At 37.1% G+C, this 25305-nt stretch overlaps 1 long non-coding RNA gene across 2 annotated transcripts in view; it reads left to right on the top strand.

Moving 5' to 3' along the window:
- The window catches only part of LOC111775361 (uncharacterized), a 64561-nt gene that overhangs the window by 17015 nt on the left and 22241 nt on the right, over positions 1-25305 (top strand). Inside the window, exon 4 of one of the 2 annotated variants that reach the window (XR_011422167.1) lies at positions 2599-2669. The exons of the other annotated variant lie outside the window; for it this stretch is intronic. This is a non-coding gene — a long non-coding RNA (uncharacterized lncRNA). The remainder of the gene's footprint in view (positions 1-2598; positions 2670-25305) is intronic. 2 annotated transcript variants of the gene reach the window in all.

Genomic DNA, 25305 nt, shown 5'->3' with positions numbered 1-25305 from the left:
GTGTATACTTTATAGCATCTTCCTTTGCTTTTCTTTATCAGTCACTAGTTCATCAACTGTTTTCAATTTTCCCCAAATTTGTTGAAATTATTTGTAGATTCTCCTGCTTTCTGTCCTCTTTCTCATTGTCGGTTTATACTGTTTTTGTGTATACCTCTATCATTTTCATTGAGTCTCAGGAAAGAGAGGAGATAAACATAGGTACTCTTTCTTTCATCTTGATTTTTTTCTTGGAATGAAGACAGAAATGACTATTGTCATTCATTGTATTTATTGATTCATTCAAGAAATGTTTATTAAGTGCTTCCTAACTCTATGCCATGCACTGAGAGTATAATGGTGAGCAAAACTGGAGAGTGTGCTCATGGGAACACCAAAGGTGGCAGATAAGAGAAGGGACCTGGCGTAATCTCAGGGGACAGGTTGCCTAAGAAAGTGAATTTGAATTAAGATCTAAGGGTAACTGAGAACCAAGTAATTAGATGAAAAAGGAGTGGGAGGAGGAAGATTGTTTCAGAAAAATGCAATGGCACGTTTATGAAGTCCAGGTTTGGAGAAGAGAATGGTGCTTAGAGGAACTAAAAGAATCTGATGGCTCAGCATGGAGGACAAAGAGAAGAGCAATGTGACATGAGGTGAGTCCAGATGAGACTGGTGAAATGCAGTCTTCGTAGGTAGATTTGAGACTGGAGTTGTGATCTATAGGAGCATTGGGAAGCCTATGAAGGATTCTAAGAAGTTTTGGGGGATAGGAGCAATGTGAAGAGGATGGTCTGGCTGTTGTGTGGTGAACTGAGCATGGGCATCCATAATGAAGGGGGATGAGTTTGAAGTTATAACTGCCCAGGTCAGAAGTGTTGGTTGTTTGAACTAGGGTTGCACAAGTGGAGACAGACAGGAGTGAACAGATTTGAGAGTTATTTAGAAGCTAACTCAGTGGTTTGGACAATGGATTTGATTTGGAAAGAGAGGGAAAGGCAGTTTTCAAGGAAAATTTTCAAGTTTCATGGCACCATAGCCCAAACAAAGGAGAGCTGCAAGAGAAGCAAGTTTTAGGGGAAAGAACATAATGGTTCTGAACATTTTGAGTTGAAATGTCCCCGAGACATACAAATAGAGATGCTGAGTTGGCTTTTGAATATATAGACATAAGATCTGTATTATAAATATTAATGTGGAGTCAATGGCATATAACTATTAACTGAGACTATTTTTAAATGGGAGTAATTAGGAAGAGAGAGCATATTGTGAGAAGAGATGAGGACATGAAATTTTAGTCCTGATTAAGTACTTTCAATATAGCATAGGAAGAGTAAGGAGCCTCTTTTCATTTTTAAAAAATTGTGTTTATAGGTAATAGTAACAATTATTTTTAGAAAATAAGTTTATCTTTCATAAAGACAGAGATGCATACTAAAAATGTTTACTCATAGAAGGTAGTGAAACTATTAATTTGACTCACGTTGCTGCATAGATGTCATGAGGCCTAGAAAGATATTTGATAAAAATGTTTGATGACGAAGTTCAATTCTTTTCCCTTCTCTTTTTTGGCAATAAAACATTCAGATTTGGAAGTTTTGTTGTTTGTTTTTTTAGGAAGATCAGCCCTGAGCTAACATCTGCTGCCAATCCTCCTCTTTTTGCTGAGGAAGACTGGCTCTGAACTAACATGCGTGCCCATCTTCCTCTACTTTATACGTGGGACGCCTGCCACAGCATGGCTTGATGAGCGGTGCCATGTCCACAGCCAGGATCCGAACCTGCAAACCCAGGGCCGCCAAAGCAGAATGTGTAAACTTAACCACTCTGCCACCGGGCCGGCCCCTAGATTTGGATGTTTTTATAATGTATATTTCAGTTTTCCCACCAATAATACAGATTGGGGTTTTTTTTCCGTTTGGAGGACAAAAGAGAGAGAAGTTTTTCCTTGTTGTTTAAACTATTTGTTGGTAACACAAGTGTTATATTTAATTTTAAATAAATGACTTTGGTTTAATGTTAGAAGAAAATCTAACTCTAGGCTCTCTAAATGAGTAAGAGAAATTAGAGTTTAAATTATGTTCAAGAAATAATTTTAGGTAATTGTAATTGTAAGTATTCATGTTAGATTCCAATCAGCATCTGACTTCATCTAAATAGATTGGAAGTCATATTACAGCAAGACTACATGAAAATCATCTCAGGCAGATGAAAATCATTTCTGTTTTATAACTCTCTTGATGAGATTGTTCAGTCTGTCTCTGTAGCCAATACAAGTGTTTATGTTCAATATATATTCTACACATTTCCTCTAGGTGGTGCACAAGGCACAGTTATGTTGGAAAATCCATAGACAATCCCTAAAGCCTTTTTATATTTTATTCTGCATCTGAATGAAACCTAATCTCTTCTACTGTAATCTACTATAATTTAATAATTGAGATGACATTATGTCATATTTTTGAGGTACTAGCATGTATACAATATTTATACAATATGTATACAATATTTTCTTGGAGTAGAGTAAAATGCAGGTATAATTTTTCATGGTATTACTGTAAAATTAATTTTTTAGCCCTCAATGAAGATATTTTGAGATATCATATCCATTTCTTTCAGTTATTTCAAGTGAATGATAAATACCCAAATATCAAGATCATCATCAACTGTAAGTGTAGAATGAAAAACAGGTCTACATTCAAGGACTTCAGATTAGCTTTTGAAGGTGTGAACAGCTGCTGTGACTTCATATACACTAAACAATTTCTCTCTCTTCCCTAACATCCATGAAAGGTTCCTGAAGTCGGAATGCAGAGGTATGTACAGTTTGGATTATCTTTTCTCTGTGTTTGTTGCATAGGACAGAAGCCACCACAAGAGTGCAGGATGGGTTTTTTTTTGCAGAAAATGGTATGGCAGTGGGTTAAGGAGCCCTGGACTGGGATGGCTAGACTGAATCACTTGTTAGGTGTTAATATGAGTTTTAATAATTTTTAAAACTTACATTGCTTTTCTTAAAAAAGTAACTATGTTCAAATAACCCTGAAGTCTTCCTTTATTAAATCTGAGTAATTCTTTAAGGTTGCATTTTTTTCTTCTTCTGACCGACTAATTGAACCAGAAGTTTAAAACTATTGGTACTTAATTAAAGTCTGTGTTTCTTGAATTAGCATATGCTTTATTCTCTTCTTTGTAATGGTTGATAACGTGGTGCAGATATTTTGTGAGCAATCCATTTTTAGCAAGTGTAACATATTAATATTATCATGATAAATATGTCTTAAGAACCCTGCTATTCCAGGATCTAGTATTTCAAGGAAGACTTTTATAAATCCCAAATATGTAGTGTAGACAATAAGTAAAATGCCTCTGGAGTTTAGAGTTCTGTTGAGACCTTGTGTAGGAAAGAAGGTCTTAAAATGGGCCTTGAAGAAATGGGATGAGCAAAGGCTCAGAGGAAGAAATTCCTTCCTTCCCCCTTCAGTTTCTTCCTTTTCATTATCCTCCTGATCAACTTTAAATTATAAAAGAAATACATGCCAGCTATTCCACTTCTGAGCTATTTTATCCAAAGAACATGAAAACACTAATTCAAAAAGATATTTGCATCTCTATGTTCATTGCAGCACTATCTGCAATAGTCAAGGCTTGGAAACAAACTAAGTGCCCATCAATGGATGAATGGATAAAGAAGGTGTGGTATATATATATATACAATGGAACACTACTCATAAAAAGATGAAATCTTGCCATTTGTGACAACGTAGATGGACCTTGAGGGTATTATGCTAAGTGAAATAAGTCAGATAGAGGAAGCCAAATATGGTATGATTTCACTTATATGTGGAAGATAAAGCAACAGCAGCAACAACAAACACATTGATGCAGAGATTAGACTGGTGGTTACCAGCCGGGAATGGGGGAGGAGGGAGGGTGAAAGGGGTAATAGGACACATGTGCATGGTGATAGAGGGTAATTAGACTTAGGATGGTGAACATAATGTAGTCTACACAGAAATCTAAATATAGTGATGTAACCCTGAAATTGTATAATGTTATCAACCAATGTTACCTCAAGAAAAAAAATAAAAAGAAAAACATGGCATTACAAAAGAAATTTAAACAATATGGAAATATATAATGTAAAAAATAAAATTGTCCTCCTTGTGCCACTCTCCCTAACACATTCCCTAGAGGTAGCCATTATTAACAGTTAGGTGTGGATATTCCTTAATATTTTAATCCATAAATATTTATATATGTTATACCAATGAGATATAACCATCTGTGTATTCTGCAACTTTCTATTTTTTGCTGTGTACAAAAAGATTTAGTTAGAGATTATAGGATTATGTCAGTATGTTTTAACAATTCTCTATACCTCATCTATATCTCTCTCAAAGTACTAACAATATTCAGCCTTTTATTCTAGTAGGAATTGCACAATTTTTACACTCACTATTATGTTGTATTTTCTGTGAATGCAGAGAGAGAGTGCCTACATATTTAAAAAAATCTTTTTATTTTGAAATAATTATATATCCTCAGGAAATGAGAAAAGTAGGTAGGGGAAGGTCCCACACACCCTTAATCTACCATTCCCCATTGTTAACATCTATATTACAGTATGGAAAGCAGGAAATTGACATTGGTACAATCCACAGAGTTTATTCAGATTTTAATAGTTATATTTGTGCCCATTTGTGCGTGCGTGTGTGTGTGTGTATATTTCAATGTAATTTTATCATGTGTGTAGCTTCCTCTAGCTACCACCACAATTAAGAAACAGAACTGTTGCATCACCCCAAAGCTCGTGCTACCCCTTTACAGCTACTCCTTCAATCCCTCACCTGTTCATCTCTATAATTTTTTATTACATAATGTTATGTAAATGGAATTATAAAGTATGTAATGTCTTAAGATTGTCTTCCTTTTCTCCCCAAAGCCCCAGTACATAGTTGTAAGTCCTTCTAGCTCTTCTATGCGAGTTGCTGCCACAGCATGGCTACTGACAGACAAGTGGTGTGGTTCCGTGCTCCATGCTGGGGAAACAGGCCCGAGCCATGGAAGTGGAGCTTGCGAACTTTAACCACTAGACCATCAGGGCTGGCTCAAGACTGCCTTTTTTAAACTCACCATAATTCCCTTGAGATTCTTTGAAGTTATTGCAGCAACTTATTCTTTGCACTTAAAAACACATTATAAATATATTTTTTTGTTAGTACATATGGATCAATCATATATATATATGCACACACATATATTCACATATATATATTTACAAAAGCACAGCATGCCATTGTATAGAGGCAATATAACTTCTTTAACTGGTTACTTATTTCATATTTGACATTTGGGTTATTACCTAGGGGTTATTTTTAATAGCACAGCAATGTTTAGTAAATAAATTTGTTTATATATTTTTGCTTACTTGTGTTAAAGTATCTGTAGCACAAGTTCTTAGATTTACAAGGCATGCCTTTTAAATTTTTGATTGAAATAGCCCTCCAAACACTGAATTAACTTTTGTTGTCAAGGACTTAGAGTACCTATCTTCCAATATCCTTATTAATACTAAATAATATCAACCTTTAAATTTTGTCTTTGAATATCTGCTGGATCAAAAACTGTATTTCATTGTTTTAATTAAAAATCTTTAATTATGAGGGAGGATGAGCCCATATGTATATATTATTGGCTGTTGGTATTTCACTTACGAGAAAGAAATGTAAACATATGTTCAGGGAAAAATGAGCAAAGCAGTCCTGGAGCTGCGTCTTTGACCCAGGGATAAGAGATGTAGGGGTCAGGTTGTGATAAAAGAATGTGGAATTGAATCTAAAGACCATGGTGAGCCACTGAAGAGTTTGTATAAAGTTAATATGCAGTGCGTCAAATCTATTGTAATTGGGACTATAGAAACAGGAATTCACTTAAGGTATTCCTATGGTGCTTCAAGGTCTAAAATGAAGGGCTCCTAGGTTAGGCATGGTAATAGTCCTGAAAAGAGTGATGAGAGAGACATTTTTAAAGAAGAATCAACAGGAGATACTGACTAAATGGATTCTGTGAACGACGGTGAACTCTAGACTGATGTCGTGACCTGGGGTGGGGGAGTGTGGGATATGGTATACTTTATTGAAGAAAGAAAATGTGGAGATACTGATTTGGAAGCTAAGGACAGGGTGGAGGTATATGATTCTGTTTTAGACATTATAAGTCAAATGAGCAAATATTACTTGAGTGCTAACAATGTGTTGGGTCTGTGTACATGCTTTTACACACCATGATACTCTATGTATTTTAAGATTCCTGGTATTTTGCACTTAAAAATGTTGAACAATGGAACTTTTTGGGAGGGTGATGGGAAGAAAAGGGCAAGATATGGTTGTCACGGACTAAACAAGATATGAGAAGGCTAAGGTTTCTCAAGTCAGGCAGACCCGGGTTCCAGTTCTTTCCAGCTTTGTGACCTTGGGCGTTATTTAACTCCTAAGCCTTAGCCCCCTTCTCCCTAAAACAGAAATGGTAATAGTAAGTATCTCAAAAAAACAGTACATCAAATGAAATAGTCCACATAAGAGTGCTCAGCACAGGTGCTTGCATGTAGTAAACATCCAATATTTTCATTATTATGGTTATTATAATAATTATGATTGGGTGAAATTCTGTAAGTGTTTTCAGTCCTACTCCTTCAATTTCCCCTGAAGAGGATTCTGGATGTGCTCACTTAGTCTCTTTCCCTCAACCATCTTCCAAAGGGATTCTGACATTTCCAGACAGGATTTTAGGTTGTTTGTGATGCCAAGTGAGGAGAACAGGTGCAGCTATGGAAAGGATAAAGTCAGTGGGCTGATTTTTAAGGAGAAAAGTCATGGACATTCAAACTGGAAGTCACAATCTGTGGGGAAGGTTCAAGGGCATCAGGTGCAAAGGGAAGTGAAGAGAGAAGAACCAGGAGCAAGAGGAGGCAGCACAAAAATCTCTGGGTTAAGAAATTGGGGGTTTGGGGACTGAGTTTCTGGAAACCTTTGGGGAGCAAGAGAATTGAGAGAAAGAAAGGGATTCTACTGTATTGTTGTTTACCATGCATTTACATCTCTTTTTCATGTTCTTTGATGAATGTAAGTAAAGGATTTGTGTCAGAAAGCGTACATTCTTTATGTTGTGTGCTACTGATGCTGCTGCTGGTGCTGCCAGAGGTAATTGGCAAAGAGCTTCCTCCGTGCCCTTTTGTCTCTGTTCTACCAAATCATAACACAGTGCCTGGCACAAAGTATGTGCTACATAAATGTCTGTAAAACCAAACAAGTAGTGATATTAGGCTGAGCTCTGCTTTCTCATTTCTTTTAACAGCAGCACCATCATTTTTCAGGTTCCTCCCCTGCCCACCAAAATAAAACGTTTGGCATCGTCTATGAAAGTTTCTGTCCTTTACCAACCTGGTACCAATCTAACACCAAATCCCATCCATGCTTATTCAATCAACTTTTTTCTACTCCTTCTGTAATCATGCTGTTCCAGGGGTCATGAGGTCAGGTAGGTAACAGAGCAGTCAGTGTGAGGCAATAGGGTGCTGGCTGAGCTTTTAGAACCAGAGAGATTTGGGGTTTGGAGAGGAGCAGTACATAACATCCACCTGAATCTTTCCTCTTAATTCTGATTCGGTTGAGATAGACAAAGAAGTCTAGCTGAGGAGGATCTAAATGTCAGTTTTGTTATTGCTGGAGCTGCTGGTCCACTCATCTTGGGTATGTGGCAAAGATGCTGAACCCCATAAATACTGCATCTCATAAATAGGCAGACCTTACCACCCACAGGCCTGTCTGGACTCTGGCAGGCCTCCTCCCCCAGGGCAGAGTTGTAACATTTCAGTTGTGTTAAGGATCGAGGATAATGTGTCCTTTCTGCGGGCAAGTTGTTCTCGAAAAGGAGGAGAGGAAGGGAAGGATTTCAGCTCTGCTTGTCTAATCCCTGTTCCCAAATTTGTCAGTTGAAAACACTGAGTTTCTCCCATCCTCTATTTGTCACATTCCGTGGAGTTATTATTTTTGCTGTTTTTAATCCATTGGATTTAACCATTAAGCCTGTGGTCAGTCAGGAGTGTGGCTCGCCCTCCTTTGGGAGGAGATGACCTTCTTGGGACAGCTTCCCTCCTCGTGAGGCCACCTCTCTTCTCCCACTTATTGAGCCTTCTGCTACCACTAGTTGTCAGTGTAGATTTAGTATCCAGAAGGCTCTGAAATAAGTCTGGACAGTGTCCTAATTAAATTAACATTTTGTAACCAAGGCTGACCATAATGTCCAAAATCGCTCATCAGAGTTTTGCAATGAGATTGAATGCAAATATTAAGGTACTCTGGTAATTAACAGCCATCAAAACAGAGATGTCACAAATTTGAATATTCATGTCTTCTAACTATAGAATTTCCAAGGAGATTCCAAAGATTTAAAGCTTCAAATCAAATTAGATTGCTTAAGTTAAAATAAAATCAAAGGACTTCAAGTCTTCCCCAATTTCTAATTCTCTGTGTGAGTAGAGTCATGTTTTCTTAAGCATCTGTGGTCAGAGTTTTTCACTAAAATATATGTAGTTCCTTTAGTTCTATTGGCTAAATCTTTCATATCTGCCTTTGAAAAACTGTCCAAAGAGTTAAAAAAAATCATCTGAGCACGAACCCCATATTCATCCAGTTTTTAGAAAATGGGCCAATTCCAATCTCCTAGAACAGTGATCCCGAGCAAAACTGTGTTCCCAGGAGCCTGCCCTTGGTGTTGCCAAAGTCCCAGTAGTATCCGAGGGAAGGAAGTTAGATGGAGACATTTTTCTTGGTTCAGCCTTGCTGTGATTCCTGTCCACAATTACAGTTCTTTCAAATCCATGACCGGGGAACTTGAAAACCTGAGTTCTCTTCTAGCAATAGTTAATTCGGCACTATCCCATGACCAGAATTAGGGAGAGGAGTCTACCCATGTCCTCTGTACTTCTTTTCCCAAGCTTAGAAGTTTTGATGGTGGCGACTTTGTCCCATGGGTCTCATTTGAGATGTTTTTCTTTTCCTTCTGTATATTTAAACCTCAATTTCCATTTTTCCCTTTGAATCTTGTGCTTCTGGCACTTACAGCTTAATGAATGTGGACTCTCTTCAGAGATACAGTCTTCCAATATCTTATGAGTAGGCAATTTCAGCCCTGTACCTGCTCTTTCCTTTTAACAGGAAGTGCCTAATCCCAGAAACCTGCTGCTAGGGCAGTCTGAGAATCACTCTTAATAGGTTTCGGAACTGAAGTTCCTTTTGATAATTTTGAAAACTGTGCCCCTAGGGGCCTGCTCTGTAAGGCATTGTCCTTAGTTTTTAAATGTTCCAGGTCTTGAGTAACATTATTTTCTTCCACATCTTTTTGCGTCGCTGTAGGATATTTGTCTCTAGTGTCACTTTTCTTTACCGTTCTGTTACAATCTTCAGAGAAGCTGAATTGAAATTTTTAATTAGCTTCTTAAGTTGTTTCCTTTCCTTCTCTAGCACTCTTTGCTTAATCTAGTAGCTTTTTTTCCTTTAGTTTATTCTTTATATTTCTGCCTTATTCTTTCAGATTATGTATAGATGCTGATAGTGAAATAGTGGGATTCTGAGACTGTCAAACATTTATTTGTCAAATATATCTAGTCCAATTTATACTTTTTTGAGTTGGATAATCTCACCCAGGAGATAGTCTCTCAACAGACCAACATCTAACTCAGACTCTATCTGCTTTCATCCCGCCTGGCTCCACCTTAATGTGCCCCATCTTTGCTTTGCCATCTTGCAGAGTCCTAATTTCACCCGTATTTCTGGCATGTACCTTCAGGGCACTGTATCACTTTGAAATTCACTTAATAATTCTTGGAGTATTTTGCTATGATGATCTAGAGTTTGTCTTCTCAAATCTATGTAGATTTTTATTTTCTTTAACAATTTGGTATTGCTATCCCAACTTTAAAGTGTTGTTCCCCAGCCACTTTTACAATGGATTCTATATTTACAGTTCAAGAAGCCACCCCTTAATAGTTTCCACATCCTGGTCTCCTTGGGGGAATCATTCTTTTCTGTTCTCTGATTCCGTTTTCTGAGATTTTACTTCCCTCTTCCTTTCTCAGATCTTGTTGGTCCTAGTAGCCTTTAGATATTTCTTACTTTTCTAATGCCTTCTTTTTTGTTTATTGAGGTAAAATTGGTTTACATCATTATATAAATTTCAGGTGTGCATCATTGTATTTTGACTTCATCATAGACCCCAATTTCCATCTGTTACTGTATAAAAATGCCCCTTTACCCCTTTCGCCTCCCCCTGCTCTCTTTCTCCTCTGGTAACCACCAAATATCTGTGAGTTTGTTGTTGTTGTTTTATCTTCCACATTTGAAGGAAATCATATGGTATCTTTCTTTCTCTGTCTGACTTACTTCATTTAACCTAATACCCTCTAGGTCCATTCATGTTGTTGCAAATGGCAAGATGCATCTCTTTTTTCTCTTTATATGTTTCTATGCTGGCTTTCAGAATCTCATTTTCTCCATCATATTTGTCTATCCTTCCTCCTAAGTTTCCATTTTCTCTTGTGAAGATGTCTCTCTTCCTTCAGCTTAGTTTTTTCCTTGATTTATGTCCATTTTTCCACCTGGAAAATGAGTTTGAAAAGGCAAATTTCAGTCAGATTTTAGAGGGCCCTGAAAGCAATGTAGAGATTTTACCAGGAAGGAAAGAAAGCAGAATAACCCCTTAGAAGCTATTATACTAATTCAGGCAAAAGTTGAAAAAGGCTTTGGCCAGGTGATGCTAGAAGGCAGGGATTGACACAGGAGAAATTTTACAGAAAAATTGACAAGCATGGGTTATTGATTAGGTATGAGGGGGAGAAGATAGTGACAATGGAATCCAGTTTTCTTTGTGGGAAAGTTAATTTTGATTTCTTTAATAGATAAAGGGCTATTCAGGTTATCTATTTCTTCTTGAGTGAGATTTGGTAGTTTATGTTTTGTGGAGAATTTATCTATTTCATCTAACTTGTTGAGTTTACAGGCATACAGTCATTCATTAGCAAGACAGAGGTGGGATGTAAAAATAATTGCCCACTGGTTTTAAACAGTTGAAAATACGGAAGATTTTTTTTCCCACTAAGCAAATGATACTCATTTTCTTTTCTTTATTTCTTTCTTTTTTAAAAAAATATTTGTCTTCCCACATCTCTGGAAAAGTAGCACAGCACAGGGAAAGGTGCCGTCAATTTTGGAATGGTTCAGACCATCCATCACAATTATTTGTTGAACTTCTACTGTGTACCTGGCACTGTTTTAGTAGCTGAGGGTACATTAGTGAATTGTACTAAGTCTGCCCTCATAGAAATAACCTTCAAGTGAATGAGGACATTACTTGATCTCTGAACTCCAGTTTCCTTACCTCTACATTGGAGTTTTCCTAAAATAGGAGAGTTGTGACTTAATGAGGTAATGAATGCTAAGTTCCTGGCACATAATATGCACTCATGAAAAGGTATCTATTATTATTATTATTGCTACATTCTTTTTGGTCTATAACTAAACTTTTCCAGTGTTTTTTGAACTTTACTTTAAATTTCAGTTAGGGTGGGCAGAAGTCTGAGTTTCCTTGGCAGCATGTACAGTTGTATGCTGCTCATTAATTGCTCTCTGGACCTACCCAAGCAGGTAACTCAGAAATGTCTGTTGAAAATTGGTGATTAGCCTTCCCTCCAAACTCTTTGAGGCTGACATTTTTCTTCTGAATGTATGAAAAACATCTTTCTCTTTCTTTACCTCACTGCACACATGGTCTTTTTGCACCATTTGTCACATGGGTGACTTTGACAATGTTCCTGGTGTGTCCATAGACAGTTTACTTGATAGAGTAGCCAGAAACCAGGTACAAGCTACAGAATTTCTTTTTTAAGCCAGAAAATTTTATACATGGTTTCTATCCTATGGTACTGTAGGGGGGAAGAACTATTCCTCTACTTTCTGTGGTCTTCTGGCTGATCTAGGAATAAATGGACATGAGACAGAATAATAGGAGAAAATCAAACAAATTTAATAATGTGTATACATGGGAAAAAACTAACTCACCCAAGTGGCCAAAGCTACCACTTTAAATACCATCTTCAGCTAAAGATAAGGAGGAAACCGGGGATAGTGGTTTGGGACTTCAAAGGTGGAGGAAGGCAATTCACATGGAGTTGGAAAAGCAAATGTTTGGTAAACAAATGTTTGCTAGGCCATGGCCTTGTGAGGTTCCTTCCTGTCTACCACACCTACAGTTATCTATGGTGACAGCTCCTTCCTCGCACAGGCCCTCTATCTTAAATTCTTTTAGGCAGTTAGGGGAAAGGTCAATGTTTTTCCTGAGTCTTTTGTTCTTAAAAATAATCAAGTCAAAGAGATGCATTTTGGGGTGGCAAATTCAGATCCCCCGCAGTACATTTCAAACCAAAGGCTGTTGTGAACATGAAGAGAAGGCACAGGAAGTGTTTAGCACGTAGCAGATTTTTCTTTATTAGTCTATATTAATTCCATTTCATAACAGTGATATGAAAGCCAAACAAAATAATTTCTAGTTGATTTATGCAGTTCTTATGAATCACTTTGCTTTTGGCCTGGGGCCTTACAACAGTCACCAGAGGGATGGTCTATAATAACCACTCAGAAATGTGCTGCTTAGCAGGCTGCCATGCTTAGATAATCTAGTTTTGTTATTTCACTCAGCAGTAATGTGGCTTTGAGGGAGATGAACCCAATGCCAAACACTCTTTTCTAAAGTAAAGCAAAGTTCAGAATCTTAAAGGAGTGGATAATTCATTTTAAGAGGCTTCTGATCATGAATGTTATGTTGCTTATTGCTGTCTCAGTATGATTAAGGAGCAACCAACACTTTCATTCTCTTACTACAAATCAGAAAGTGATTCTGGGTTGAAAGATTTGAAGGCTTTTTGTAACGTTTTCACGTTTGACTGAGGTTTTTGGTAGCTGATTATATGACTATATTTGGAACTAATACATATAGCTAACTCTTGGGTTTTTGGAGGGGCCATCAAGAGTTCATAGATTATTCAAGGCAGATAGTTCGCTGGATGACAGGTTGATTTCAACGAGGTCAACATGACTTAGCTCTCTCTATGGGCTAGTTAGTATCACACAGAAACACACACTGTTCCTTGGCTACAGGCTGTATTCAAGTCTCTGGTTAGCCATTCCTTATATGCTTGTGCAACATGGAAGGTTGGAGCAGACACATCTGTTAATATAAATCAACTTGAAGTTGCATCTTGTGACCATTCTTTGGAATTTCACCTGTGAAATCATCTTAGCACTAACTGTCCCTTCTGGTAGGCAAATGTGGATTAAAATGAGGGCAATTAAATATGTATTCAGAAATTTGATGCACTGAATAGTTTAGGGATTTTCCTAAATTACTTAGAAGAGTATATTAGTTGTCTGTGCATCAGTGATATTTTAATAAAAACATAATTATGGTATTTTCTCAGGATAGCCTAACTCTTAAAATAATTATATATTTTCTCTCTAGCTATCAGTAAATGCAATTAAAGGAGCTTATAAGATCTTTTTAATAAATGCATAAATCATTGTCTAATTCATGTATTTGGTTGATCACCTGTAGTTACTAGCCATGGCACAATGCTGTGGAGAGAGGATGGGTTTTGGAGTCAGAAAAATTTAGTTTAGAGGTCTCATTCCTCCATTTGTTCACTGTCTCAGCCATGATAATCTCTTTCCTAACAGAAGGTCAATAATATCTACTTCCTGAGGTTGCTGTAAATATTGTATTTAACACTCTCAGCATCAAAATAGGAACACAGTAGCTGTTCAATGAATTGGGTTAGTTTTCCTCCTGATATTTTTCAAAAGTGTAGCAGGGGAGCTTGACTTATGCCTTGGCTTTTTACCATTACCATGAATATTTACAAGACTAAAACTGTAAGAAAAAAGATCATCCATGCTGCTATAGCTTACAAATGGAGAAAACCTCCAAGAGAGATGCAGTATTTTCTCGTGTTGGACAGAAATGTGAAATATCTTCTTACCTTTCATTAGCTCAAAAGTCTGTATCTATTCCCTCAAAGCAAAAGAAAGCTAATAAGCCTTCTGATTGAAGTTCCTTTTGTTAGTTTTCTTAAAAACGCATTTTATAAGAAACCTTGTTATTTACTTCCCTATTTACTGTATCTAAAGATGCTCTCACAAAAGGGTTTTAAGCAAAAAAGAGCACCCACTCAGTAAACTTGAGAGACCAGGCAAATCTCAGCTTTTATCTTTCTTTTCTATTGATATATTTCTTTTGAGGACTTGGGAGTTTAAATGTTCACATTTTTATTCTTCCTGTCTCATTATTTATGCCTATTCTTCTCCTCTGGGACTTGCTATGGGAAGTAGAAAAGGGAGAAGAAAAGAATACATTGACCTGGATTCTGAATCCTCACTCTTTTTTGCAAACTTCTTTTTTGTCATTTCTTGATTTATTTCCATGTGAAGCATCCAATGAGTGCTTTGCACAAAAACCATGCTAGCTTTGAAGCACTTAAATTAGTGTTTTGGTTTTCAATGGGGAAAGACAAAATTCGTGTGGTTTGTTACTGGAACAAGATGTGCATTTGAGACTCTAGAATTCTACTATTATTTTTATCATTTTTTTTTTGCTTTTTTGTAGCAAGTATCAGGGTTGCGATATTGCATTTGTGTTGTTGTTTGTTTAATTTGTCTTTAAAAGGAACTGAAGTCTGTGCACAAAATGAGTTTTCAGCTTATTGGAGCATCAGTGTTGGTGATTTAGGATGTGGAATTATTCTTTAGAAATAGTACTGAATCAGTACTTTACAAGCTAATTAGTTCTGTGCTCCTGGGAAATCTTAAAGTTCTAATGTCTGTAAAAACTCCACGCGTGAAACTTCTCCTTGTTGGCAGTAGTTCTCCAAGAACATTACCAACGTGACAATGTATTTGAGCAGCGTCTACTTTTTCATTTTGATAGTTACTCAGCATCATTTAGATTCCCCATGTCCTTTCAAACTGATAATGTTATTTCTCTGCTGCTTGAATTTAATTTGTTTTTAGTGAATTGCTTCAATAGCTATTGTATTTCACCCTAGGAGTATCTCAATTTTATGAGTGAAAATGAATTACCTGTCTCTCGTAAATGAAGCTTAGTAAGAGGACAGGAAGCTTGGGAAGAGGATACAAGTGATAAGATGGTGTATATACTAAAGATCAAAATACAATTATCATTAAATTTGGTCTCAGCACTGGGACCACAGCTAAGGAATAAAAGAAGCTTTTGTGGTAAACAAAGCCATGAACTAGAAGACATAACATTTGGCCTCTTAAATCTGGCACAAATTTGCTATACGATTCTAATTCGTCTGGGCTCAGTTTCCTCATCTATAAAATTACTGTGTGTTCCACAAGATTTTTTCCTACTTTAATATCATGATTAGGGTTGGACACAAATATCATCAAACTACCTGGTGGTAAGAAGCCCAGAAGCATCTCTGAGTACAAAAGATTTAGTTTGAAATGCTAAAACAAGAGTCAGGACATACTTGAATGTGGAAGTTAGATACCCTGGTAGGACTCAGGAGGGAACATATGACCAAGGACAAGGTAGGCCCAGAAGGTTCAAAGTCTGGGCAGTCTGGCCTTAGGGGATTGACAAGAGCCATGTGTAGAGCAAGTAAATAAAAGGATAGATTTAGAGTACTAGCTTCCAAGAAAACTTTAATAGTTGAGGTAATACTTTGCTTCCTCCAATCTCTTTTACATTTCCTGTTCAGGCAATAACAAACCCCAATTACGTCTGGTTTAGGAATTGAAAGAAGAGAATGTAAAGCAGGAATACATTGTTGACGTAAATGGAATCTAGGTAAAGAAGTCAGTCTAATCCTCACATATGTAAATCAAACCAGTTTTCCTTTTCATTTATGATTTTTAGTAAAAATTGCTTTCTTATATATCATTGAATTTAAGCATGGCATGATATCTAAGGTCACATAGTGTGAACCATAACTTAAATAGGTCATTTTTCTGATGATGAGCACTCAATTTGTAAAAAGCACAGTCAAGTTAATCACATACATGTTTTAAACCTCTATGTCTCTGAAACTGGTTATATAAACTAGAAATCTGACATCGCCTCAAGAATGGAAGGGTTCATTTTCATTGAGTTTTCTTTTCTCTGGATCTAAAGGTATGGAAGAGATAAGAGACAATATAGATAGGACTTCTATAGGAAATGAAAGAGAAGGATCCAATTCCTAGGCAAAATGATAAATTGAAATACTTATTGGATACGTTCAGTTGGAAATCATGCCATCAACTCATCTTCCGAACTCCCCACTTCCCTACTCTGCAATCCTTCTTGTGTTTCTTGTTCTTTCAGGCATTCAAGCTTAATACTCAAAAATCATCCTTTACCTCTCCCTCTCTGGCCTTTTTGTAGCCAGGCATGTTCTAAGTTCTGTTGATTCTCTATCTAAAATGTGTCTGACATCTAACTTATTTTTTTCATACCTATTGCCATCCTAATCAGCTCTCTACCCACACTCCCCAAGCTGCCATTGCCTTCTCAATGTATTTTCAATATATTTTAATTTAGTGGCCACTTCCATACATCCCTTTATTAATTTTTTCATTCTGAACTTTGTGTTTTGAAAAATTCTAATGACAAAATAAATTGCACTTATAAGCTGGCATAGTAGTCAGTTAATTTATCTATATTTTATAAAACCAAGGTATATAATGTGTAACTACAATGAAATTTTGACCCACATGTAATAATCAGCACAATGATACCAAGTAAATATGCTCTTTTAGCATTCTGTGCAGTCCTCCATTTGTGAACCAGGCATCTGGGGGCTGCAAGCTGCATACCACTGTTCTAATGCATTTGAGTGAAATACTAATTCCCGTATGTCTAGAGAGGCTATATAATTGATTGCTCAAACTGAATCACTTTGAACTATGAAAGGGAAGATAATAATAATTATTATAATTATGTCTAGACACTGGTGTAAAGTGGAATTGTCTCAGGCAAAGTGGGAGATTGGATCATCACAGTCATGTCACTCCCTTCTATAACCTCAGTGCCTTCCACTACCTATGAATAGAGCTAAAGTTTTTAGCTTGGTATCCAAGAATTTCATATTAACTCTTTGCTTCTCTCTGATGAGTGTACTCACTAATGTTTTCACATCCTTCATTTAAACTCTTCTACCCTTGCACCTTTGCTTACACTATTCTCTCTCCCTGGAATGTCATTCCCATAACATTTCACCTATTGAATCCCTACCCAACTTTTAAAGTAGAGTCTATCCCCCTATTTCCCATAAAGCTCCCCTACTTTAGTCTACTGTGATTAATCACTCTTCTCTCTGAACTCCTAAGACTGGTTGATCACTTGGACCATATATGTAATCTTGCACTGATAGCAGATTATTAGGTTTAATTATCTGATATCACTCAAATGCATTTCAGATTTCCCATAGGCATCTTTCCTATCTCATACTTCCTTTTGGCGCTTTAGGGTCTTCTTTCACCCTTTCTCCCCACTCTTATTATCTAGACACTGGTTACCCTACAAAGAGATTTGGAGGTGAAGTCAAAATGAAGGAGGAGATTTCAGAGGCCAGAGACTAGAAGAGAGAATCTTTGCCTGAGATGGGAAACATGGAGGCTCAAGAGGTGGACAAAGCTACAAACTTCATGAATGCACCAAAAGTTAATAAAAGGGGAGTTCGGCTGTGGTCTCATGCAAAGTGGGTCATGGAGAAGAGAATAAGTAGGTTGGGAACAAATTATGGGAGAAGTTGGGAAGAATGACAGCAGCAGAATTCTGAACATTGTCTAGCCCTGGAAATTTGTTATTCAAAATGTCCCACAGTCTAGCAATATTGGCATCACCTGAGAGCTTATTTGAAAAGCAGATCCTCGGGGCTCACTCTAGACCTGCTGAGTCAAAATCCTCCTGTTAACAAGATCCCTAGGTGATTCCTTTGGGAAGCATTGTCCTAGAATATGCACTTGTCTTCGCATACAGATTTTGTGGCCGAGCTGGCTCCTGGTACATGAGTAGATCTCTTTGAGTTGAATATTCAGGGGTCACACTCAGGATATCCAGTAATAAAGATGGGTTGATGAAATGCTGGGTTGAAATCTAGTTTTATTTCCTCATTTTTTCCTTAGCACTTCAAATTACAGTGTGGGTCTTGCACAGACTTTCACAAAGGTGGGGATGGAGGAGATTTGCGCTCTATGTGTGAGAATAATATTTTTCAGATAACAAACTGTGACTTAATAAGAGCTGGAGGGAGGATAACTGGAATAATCTAATTACGGAGGAACCAGAGTTTTTAAGTGTCTGTTCATGTCATTAGGATCTGTAAGGTTTTTGATCTCAAATATATTCCTGCCAGTTTTAAGTGCTTCAGGATAGGAAAACAGTTGGCCATCTGGTTTTACTAAACACTTTCTCATGTACAAAGACAAAATGTATTACTTGGAGCAGCTAGGAAGTGCAGTGTTGGGAGAATTTAGGACACTTCTCTGTACAAACTATTTCTCAAAGATGAAGAACTTGGCCTGTATCAAAAATTAAAGGAATTTCTGTGGAGAATACTTCTGATTCTTTCTTCATATGCTTCAGTTTTCTGTAAATGCTGTATAAATAAGCATTTACTTCACTAAAGGAGATATCTCACAGTTTGAGCTACACATAGCCACTCTCCCACCATTCCCTTAATGGAATAGAAAACTTTGCTTTCCAAGTCTTTAAGTCAATTCTATTACATTTTTCTTCTTATTTTAAATTAGAATGACACTTGACTAGTTACAATTCTGTTACTTAATGAGAAAAAAATGAAGTCCTATGTTGAAAAATACTAATGATAAAATTCTATTAGAACATTAACTGTATTGTTCTGTAGATTAAAAAAACAAAAAATAGAAAGTCACAGAATTCAGTGTAATGTGCTAAACATATTGTTTTCACTATAGATGTGACAAACTCAGGCACACAAAAATTTTTCAACATTCCTAATTGTACGCTTAAAATAAGTCATTTTCTCCCCATGATTTGATCTAACTAGTCTCCAGCAGACATTATTTTTTCCAATGATTCCAGTACAATTTGTCATTGAATGCTTTGATCACAGTTAAGAGCAGCACAAAAATACAAGATCAAAACTACCAATATATATCTAGGAGGATAGATTCAAACAGATGTCAACGAATATATATATTTGTCCAGCCAGAGTCAAGATTCCTCAGCAAATCCTTAGTAGATTGTTTTTCTTGATTTTTGTATTTAATTCAGTTTTTTGTTTAACTAATCATTTGTCCTTGAGGCAGCGATATAAACATTTGTCAAAATATTGACCAGTGTAAGATGTTAGCCAGTTGCTAAATTTAAGTGTAATTTAGCAGGAGGAGCAGGACATTTAAACTGGTGCTCAAGAGAATGGGTGAAAAATGGTGACATGATGTCCTCAAATTCACTAAGATTGGAGTAGCTGTATTTGTAGAGAATTTGTGACTTCAAGGTCTCCTTATGCATGTAATGCTCTTCAGAGAATTTATTTCAAGCCAGGGATAATGAAATAGAGAAGCAACAAAAGGCAAAATATTTACAAAACCCACAAACATCTTGTTGCATATAGTACATCCTGAGGCTTGTGCAAAGTGGTTGCAGGCATCGTTTACTCTGTGTGCCTCCTCATCCCCACCACTGGCACCTGGGATGGCCACCCCAACTCCTCCGCAGGTTCCTTGTCATGTATCAGACAATTCTCAAGGGGCCATGAAAGATAAGGAATGCACATTTCTTGTGTAAATGGGACCCTTCTTGCTTTGCCCGTGGATCTCCTGCCTATTGTGCTTAATGGAGCAGTGTGCGGAAGGCAGGAGTATGGTCAACATTGTTGTAAGTTGTGTTGTTCTACTTTTGTGCTATAAAATTCTGAATAGCAAGTTTAACACAAGCAGTAAATGAGTTGTTGTTCACATTTCCTGCACACTCTGGATATGACTGTGTTCATGGTCATCATCATCATTTTTGAGAAGAAGATAGCAACCTTTGAGAGAATCACTGGAAGCCAATATCCATCGGCAGCGGGAGGGATAATTCAGCATCACGAATAATGATGTAACCAGCATTTAGTAAATGATAGTAGGCAATGGCACAAGCAAGAAGATAGTCATTTTGATACAAACAGGCTCTAAAGAACTATGGCATTGTGATAGTGACACAGTCTCACAGTGGGAGATACGAAATTAGCACATTTGACGATAGAAAACACAAAAAAGTGGTTCCTAGACCTGAACAGGAAGAGATGGCATCAGGACTTTATGAAGAATCTTCACAAGAACCGATTGGACAATAAACATGAAAGTACCTCTTTCTACCCATTATTCTGAATCTTCATCAATAAGTAACTCATCTTCACAAGGACCCATGAATTTTGTAACGTATTTTAAAATCAAATTGATTATAAAGGAAGGACTCTGCAAAAATATTTTACCTGTGGCCTTGCATACCCTAGAGTAGCCCCCTGTTGCGTAAGTATTTTCAACTGCAATTTCAGATTTTGTTGCTTAAGTTTTAATATAGTTCATTTTAACACGAAAGAGAGGGTGATGAATAAAACAAAAATGGGAGAGGTAGTCTTTGCTAAACTTTCTCTTCAGCACTTTTTAATCAGAGTTGGGCTTTGGGATTAGACGGAGTTGGAACTTGAAATGAAGGTCCAGTTGGGGGGAGCCTTAGATCTGCAATTTTTGTATGACCCTTGGCAAGTCTCTTACTGCAGTGTCTCAGTTAAGTCATCTCTAAAACGCAATGATTGCAGCAACTCCTTTCAAAAGGTTGGATATAAAGATGGAACAGAATAATTTCCTAAGTATTAGCACAGTGCTTGGCTCATTAGTATGTGTTCAATTCCGGTTAAATATTTTCATATATTACTACTAAATGGAGAAGGCCAATGCAGCAAGACTGAATGCTTAAGATAGTGTTATAATTAATCAGTAATCTGTTTTTAAAGATAAAATATACTTTCTTACCAGAAAGCTAGATATTTAATTTTAATTTGTGCCTGAAAAAAATTAAATATAAGTAGAGTTTGTACTAATCTTCAGGAAGTCTGCAATTGATAATACCTTTTACTTAATCTTTTACACAGATTCATCCCTGGGGTTGACTCGTTGGTATAATTTTCAGAGATATGAACTGATGTTCTTGAACTGCAGATAGTGACTCAGAGGTAGTCAGTGGGAAAGTAGAAAAAGGCTGTATATCTTCTGCTATTCTCAAAAATTTCAGGCTCTTTTGAATGAAATCAGCACTAACTGCATTCCACCCTTGCTTTCGTCATTGAGTTCAGGTTGCTTATAATGGATAGCTGCCTTTTATTTGAGGGGCTGGAGGCTGACTACATCTAAAGTCTCTTCTTACATTCTTGGAATTCCCTTATGCAATTAGTCTTGGTGAGAGGCAGAGCCTGTCTTGCATAATATAGAGGCTGAGAATGCTTGACATTTGCTTTTGCAGGGTTCCTTTCAACTAGGATGTGAGCACATGACCCATGTTCTGCCAATCAGACAAACATATCCTCCTCCAACTTTGAATAAGAAGTTGTTAATTGAAAAGAGCAGCACTGGCGAAAACCTACTTCGGTTATGGGTGACAGCAGCAGTAGTGGCCTTAATACCAAATTTCTAGGGCCAGCAATGGCTTTTAACATCCAGTGCCAGAGCAACCCATGGCATTTGGTATTTAATGGTGGAAACAGCGGTGACTTCTCTCGACTGGTTTTGTGGAATGGGTTGGCCATGGTTCCTTGCCGTCGTTTCCACCTGTTTTCCAACTCAGAAAATTGTGAGAACCCTGTAACTTATCAATAAATTCTCTTTTTGCTAAAATTGTGGTTGGGGTAAGTAGTTTGAAATTACAAACTGTGAATGATGAGACCCCATGCCCCTCTATCTACTCTGTTTTATTCCTATTCTGGAGCCCTTCCCTGATTTTCTTTCCCTTTAAGGCTTCCTTTGGTGTCCTTCTTATCCTAATCTCTCCTTGTTCCCTTCTCCCCAGATCTCCACTACTAGTGGGAGTTGGGAAAAGACAGTGTGATAAACCTTGTTGTCATACATTTTACATTGAGAAATAGTCCTGCTGCCAACTGGTAGTGACTCTTTCTCATATGTATGTCATTGAATGATGCATAAAGCAGAATATCTGAATAGATATGCATATCTGAATAGACAAAGCTCACCCACAGGTTTTGTAATGCTATTTCACTTACATTCTGTAGCAATTTCATTACTTCCTATGGGGAGATTTTTGCCATGCAAATGATGTGCTTCTATTTTTAGGTAATTTCCTTTGTCGAACTGTTTCTTGGTGCAGCTCAATTGTTTGGAAACATGCAATCCCAGAATGCTTTAATTTTATTGACGTTCCCCCATCCGCCATCCCTGCCCACCCCCTCCCCCAGCCCTAAATCACTGGGAAGTTAAAGATTGTTTATGTAAGAGTTTATGCAAGAGTTCTGTTTAACTCTTGGTGCTTTCACTTTCAGTATTTGCACTGGTTCCTTCTAAACAAAGTTCTAACTAATTTAGAATTATGGAAAAGTTATTATTCTGACGTTTAAACTTATTTGGTGGTAAATGTGGTAAAGCTCTCTTTAAATACCATGAGGAAGAAGAATACCATCAAAAATCATTTTATGGGTTTTCAATTTTTATTTTTAAAGCAGTAATGGTGACAGATTTTTGACCACTAAAAAACAACAAAATGTCACATTTAAAGTCAGGCTCTAGGCAATTAGTTTGAGTAGTATATCTTGTTCTAAAATCAGCAAAACAATTGAGTGGGTTTTTAAAATCCAGATGCTGAGTTAGTAATTTAAAGTACACTGTATTTTCATATGCAGGAATCATGGACTTCCACATAAAGAGACCCCTTGCAGTGTCTACACAACTCAAAACTTGAAAATGAAGTAGCAGTTCCGGGAAAAATCTTCACCCAAAGACTTTCTATTTCTTTAAGAGAAAGTCACGATATTATATAGACCATTAGAGTTGGCTCTTTAGTTATCCAGTGAAAGACGCAATGAGGAGGGTATATTAGTTTTCTATTACTAATGTAACAAATTTCAGGGCTTAAAACAACACAGATTTATCTTACAGTTCTGTAGGGTAGAAATATGACACAAGTCGCTGGGTTAAAATCAAAATGTTAGCAGGGGCTATATTCCTTTTTGGACGCTCTGGGGCAAAATGTGTTTCCTTGCCTTTTTTAGCTTCAGAGATTGCTCACATTCCTTGGCTCCTAGGCCCCATCCTCTATCTTCAAAACCAGCAATATTGTATCTCAACGACAATTCTTCGAGAGTCACATCTTTCTATGACTTGATTCACTCTTCCATTTTTAAGAACCTTTGTGATTACATTGGGTCCACCCGGATAATCTCCTATTTTAAGATCAGCTGATTGAAAACTTTAATTCCATCTACAAACTTAATTCCCCCTTGCCATGTAACCTAACATATTCACAGGTTCAGGGATTAGGACAGAGACATCTTTGTGCCTCCCCTAGAGGGAGATGATAGGGAGTTATGAGAAAACAAGTCAAAATGCTAGAACCATAGGAAATATGGCTCTTTGGAGAATCCTAGGAAACTGTGAAGATCGCTCAGGGTCCTGCTGTACAAAGTCTGGTCCCTGGGTCAGAAATGGGCATCACCTGGAGCTTGTTAGAAAGTAGACTCTTGAGCCCCACCACAGATCTACTGATTTGGGATCTGCAGTTTAATATGATCCTCAGGTAAGATTCATATGCATATTAAAGAGTGAGAAGTAAGGTTCTAGAAAGGTTCTGCTTCAGTTACCGGCTACCACTAAGTTTTCACTTGAAGAAATTGTATGGGAACTGAAAGAAGTTTGAAAATCACTGCTGTACAGGATGTGGAGGTATCCTCCTCTCCGCCATTTGCACTCTCACCTAAGTCCACGTCTTAATTTGGCATTACTGACTCCCTGCTTCTATGAGAATCAGACTTTCCTGTTGGGAGTGGGGAGGTGGGGAGGAGTGGAAGATGAAAAGTGACAGAAAACTGTAGACAGCTAATTGTTCAACTTTCCAGAAGATGAAAAGAGAAGTCTTGAGGACAACAGACCTGAAAACATAATCTCAATCTCTAGCAAAAGTGTAGAATGCAGTACTAAAAAAATTGTGAGCACTTTGGAGAATTGTGACATTACAAGGCTTCAAAACGTGTTCATTGAGAACAAGGCATAACAAATTTTATATCCTTCTGTAATGGAGTTGTGAATAGGGTAAATCAGGAAAATACACACACAACATAACTTGAGTAAAGCATTTGATACACTTGGTGTAATTTTCATTTGTGAATCAACTGATAAAATGTGGGGTGAATGATAGAAGTGATAAATTCTGATCTGGTTAAAAACATTGTACCTAAGGTGTGCTGCAAGATGATTTACACATAGCAGGTGTCTGTCCTTGAATCTATGCTATTTATTTTTGTAAAAGCCATTTAAGAAGATGAAAGAGCAGTGTTTTTCTCTAATCTTTGGTTTAAAGGTTTAAAGGGGTAATAAGTATAGTACACAGTATAGGGAACCAGAATTAAAAATTGTCATTCTTAAAGGGAATGCTGTGATTAAAGTCACAGTGAACATCATCACTGTTGGAGGTAAATTTCTGTATATATCAGTAGACAGAGGTGGTGATCTGCTTGCAGAGACACAAACGAAGAAGAGCTGGGGTGTTAACTGATCATATGCTTCCCATGAGCTAATAGTGTAATGTAGCTGTGTGAGGGCACGGACTACTCAATTTTGAATCCCCAAGGCCTAGTCTAAAACCTAGCTCTTAGCAGACACTTGGTAAATGTTGGCTAAATGAATAATTAGTGAATATAAAAGCTAGCATTATGTCTGGTTGCAGTAATAGAAGTCTAGAATTGATAGTACAAGATGAGTCACACCCAAAATATTACATCTGCTTCTGGGTACCATGTTCTTAGAGTTATATTGACGAAATGCTATGCAGGAGAAAAAAAAATGGAAACTCTGTTGAAGAAAAACTGAAAACTGTGTCCTATGGGGAATGTTACAGTGGAACAAGCAAGAAAAGTGAATATTTTGAATAGGTATTATTTTGAAATTCTTATGTAAACATGAGAATGGGCTTGTTATTATAGTCGACTAGTAAAGAGCAAGTGTAGGAAAACTACAAAGCCATAAA

Source organism: Equus caballus, chromosome 10, assembly GCF_041296265.1.
Source record: "Equus caballus isolate H_3958 breed thoroughbred chromosome 10, TB-T2T, whole genome shotgun sequence".
Classification (NCBI taxonomy): domain Eukaryota; kingdom Metazoa; phylum Chordata; class Mammalia; order Perissodactyla; family Equidae; genus Equus; species Equus caballus.
The sequence above is the reverse complement of the archived record's forward strand: the minus strand, read 5'-3'. Positions and strand labels throughout refer to the sequence as shown.